Raw genomic sequence first — 4,092 nt, forward strand, 5'->3', positions numbered from 1 at the left:
CCATTCAGCCTGTTGAGCCTGCTCCACCATTCAAACAGATCATGGCTGATCATCTACCTGTAGGCCATTTTCCCCATATCCCTTGATGTCATTTGTATCCTATCAATTTCTGAACATGCTCAGTGATTGAGCTTCCACGGACCTCTGCAGTTGAGAATTCCAAAGATTCACCACCCTCTCAGTGAAGAAATTCCTCCTCATCGCAGTCTTAAATGGCCTGCTCCTTATTCTGTGACTGTGTCCCCTGGTTCTCAACTGATCAGCCAGGGAAAACATCATATCCACATCTACCCTGTCGCACCCTGTAGGAATTTTTAAGTTTTAATGAGATCACCTCTTATTCTTTGAAACGGTAAAGAATACAGGCCCAGTTTCCTCAATCTCCCTTCATAAGACAACATTGCCAAACCAGGGATAAGTCTGGTGAACCTTTATTGCTCTGCCTCTATGGCAAGTATACCCTTCCTTAGACAAGGAGATCAGAACTGTATGTAATATTCCAGGTATGGTCTCACCAAGGCTCTATACATTTGCAGCAAGACATCTTTACTCCTGTACTCAAATCCCCTTGCAATGAAGGCCAACATACCATTTGCCATACTAATTGCTTGCTGCACCTGCATGCTAGCTTTTAGTTATTCATGAACAAGGACACCAAGGTCCCTTTGGACATCAACACTTACCAGCCTATCGCCATTTAAGAAATACTCTGCCTTTTTGTCTTTCTACCAAAGTGGATAACTTCACATTTATTCACATTACGTCCCATCGACCATGTCCTGGCTCTGTCCATAATGGACCCACATTTGTCCTTGCTAATCGTTTCCTTTTCACATACCTAAAGAACCTTTATGTTACTTGCTAGTTTGCATTCATATTCTCTTTTCCCTTTTTTTTAAATCAGTTTCTTAGTCATCCTTTGCTGGATTCTAAATCGTTCCCAATCCTCCGGATGACCACTTTTTCTGGCAATATTATAAGCCATTTCCTTTGATCTAATGCAATCCTTAACTTCTTTTGTTAGCCACGGTTGATTCACCTTTCCTATTGGGTTTTTGTGTCTTAGAGGAATGTATATTTGTTATAGACTATGTAATACTTCTTTAAATACTAGCCATCGCCTGTCTACCGTCAAATCTTTTAATGTATTTTCCCAATCCACCATAGCCAACTTGCCCCTCATACCTTCCTTACTTTCTTTGTTCAAATTTAAGACCTAGTTTCAGAATGAACTATCTCACTTTCAAACGTAATGTAAAATTCTGTCATATTATGGTCACAATTTTCCTATAATTCCCTGGTTTCCCTCTCTCACCTTTCTTAAATAGTGGAAGGCCATCACAATTTTCCAACCTAAAGTATCAGTTCCCGAATCAAGAGAGCTTTGAAAGGTTATAGTTAAGACTTCCACAGTGTTCTCATTTGCGTCCTTTAAAACCCTGGGGTGGAAACCATCTGGTCTTGGGGTTTGTTACTCTTCAGCCATGTTACTTTCTCCATCGCAGTTATCTTGCTTATGTTAAATTTCTTGAGTCCCTGTCGCCGATTCCTTGGGACGTTTGGCATACTTACCTCTTCCATTTCTGAAACTATTAATGCAATATAATTATTCAGCATGTCTGCCATTTCCTTATCACTGACAACATCGCTGTTATCAGTTTTCAAGGGGTCCACAATGCTTCTGATCATCCTCTTTTTCCCTAGTATAAGTGTAACAGTTTTCTGTGTTGATTTTGCTTTTCCTTGCAAGTTTCTTCTTGTATGCCCTTTTAGAGCTCTTACTATTGGTTTTATTATACTTTGCTGTTCTTTGTATCTTTACTATTTGCCAGGATCTGTGCTTCATTTTGAGCAATTTTGGATTCTTTTATCTTTTAATTTTATGTTGTCTCACATCTCTTTAGTTCTCCATTGCTGTCTTTTTTGCAAGTAGAACTCTTGCTCTTTCTCAGCCTGTGAACTGGTTCAGTATCACATTAAATACTTTTTTGATTACCTCCCATTGATCTCTGTCATTAAAGGATTTTCCCAGTTTGCAGTTGAAGGTTCCTGTCACATTCCATTGAAGGCAGCCTTACCAAAATCTAGAATCTTAGTAGCTGATTCATGTTTCTCCCTTTCAAACCCTAAGTTGAATTTGATCATGTTATGATCACTATTAGATAAGCATTCATGCACTGTTAAGCTGTTCACTAAATCTGGCTCAGTACTCATTAGTAAATCTGACATGAACTGTCCGCTTGTTGGTTCTAGGACATATCATTTTATTTATCCCAGACACACTGTAGAAATTCACTACGTTTCTAACATATACTAGTCTGCTTTTGTCAATTTACATGAAAGTTAAAATCCTCCATTAAAACCACTCAGCCTTTGCCACATACTTTTTTGCTTTTATCTTTGCTTTTATACAATCGACCACTTCATATCTACTACCAGGGGGCCTATGCACAATTCCCAATACTTAAATCCTTTTATATTCCTTTATTCTACCCATAATGTTTCCATTGCCTGCTTACCTCTTGTTTATGCTCTCTTATTACAGAAGTTATTTCATCCTTATCATTAAGGCTACTCCTCCCCCACTACCATTTTCCCGATCCTTCCTGTGGACCTTATAACCTGGCACATTTAGTTCTGACCATCTTGCAGCCATGTCTCTGTAATGACTACCATATCCTACCCTCCAAGTGTTTTTGTGCCTGAAGTTCATTCAGTTGACTCTGTATCCTCTGAGTGTTTGCATAAAGAAGGTTTATTTGGACTACACATCCTAACCTGTCCCTCTGCACTAACATTTTATTCACACATTTCCTGTTTCTCTCTCCTGGTTTAATTACCTTACAACTTTTAGTTTTCCCTTGACCTGCAGTGCCTAACGCCCAACTTCTCATTCTATTCTCTTCCCTTTCATTTGTTTTCAAACTATTATCTATACATCATTCCCACCTGAGACCTGAGCCCTCCCAATCCTCCCCTTCTCCCCACGCTTAATAGTTTAAAGTCCTTTGACTGCCCTATTTATCCTTTCCACTAGGATCCTGGTCCCTGCCTGATTCAGGTGGAGTCTGTCCCAATGGCACAGTTCCTTCCTGTCCCCGGCGCCAGTGTCATTCTTTCCCAGACCACTTCTTCACCTACCTGTTCACCTTCCTAATCTGCTTATCCTTATGCCAATTTGCATGTGCCTTGGGCAATAGCCCATAAATTATGGCCTTTGAGGTTCTGTCATTTAACTTAGCTCCAGGTACTCTCCAAACAGGACCTGTTGGCTACCCTTTCTATGCGGTTGATCCCAATATGGACCACAACAAATGGATCTACCCCTCCCTCTCCAAGTACTTTCAAGCTGGTTTGAGATATTCCGGACCCCGATACCAGGAATGCAACAAACTATTCAGGACTCTCAATCCTGCTTACAAAGGATGATACCTGTCCCCTTAATTATTTAATCCTCTATAACTATCACATTAGGCTTCCTGTCCTCCACCTCCTTCTTCCACACCCTCCACATCCTCACTTTGGACAGCCTCTTGCTCCAAGTGCCCTGGTCAGCATTCTGGTTGGCTGTCCTTCTGACACAGACTTTTATCTTTATCCTCACACAGAGTAAGTATACTAAATGTCTTGGGTAAGATCAGTGTCTCTGGTTCCTCGTTTTCTACCTCATCTTGATTCCCCTTACTCTGCACACTATCAGTCATACAACCCCAAACTGAACCTGTACCTCTCGAAGAGAGTGACTGAAGTCTGGAGAAATCTCTCCCAAAACTGTGTATTTGAGAGTCTCCAACTCATACTTCGGCTTATTGACTCTGAGACTGAGACATCTACTGAAGACATTGGAACAGTCTTGCCATACACAAACTCCCAGCTAATGCAGTGTATATACACAGCCTGCCATATCTTCATCTAAGTTATTTATATTATTGTCACAATCGGGTTAAAAGGGAATTGCCGGCAATCCCTGTCCCCTTTTCAAACAGCCTGTGATTAGCGAATTTAAAGAATAGGAATGGTGTACGTATTTGTTTTAACCATCCTGAGTGTGTTGTCAAGAAATTGTACAGCAGTAGACTTTTAGGAATTCAC

At 40.5% G+C, this 4,092-nt stretch overlaps 1 protein-coding gene across 2 annotated transcripts in view; it reads left to right on the forward strand.

Annotated features, from left to right (window-relative positions):
* Positions 1-4,092, forward strand: part of LOC121283430 (B-cell CLL/lymphoma 7 protein family member B-like) — a 43,539-nt gene that overhangs the window by 18,093 nt on the left and 21,354 nt on the right. The window lies entirely within an intron of this gene.

The sequence above is a fragment of the Carcharodon carcharias genome, chromosome 10 (assembly GCF_017639515.1).
Source record: "Carcharodon carcharias isolate sCarCar2 chromosome 10, sCarCar2.pri, whole genome shotgun sequence".
Taxonomy (NCBI): domain Eukaryota; kingdom Metazoa; phylum Chordata; class Chondrichthyes; order Lamniformes; family Lamnidae; genus Carcharodon; species Carcharodon carcharias.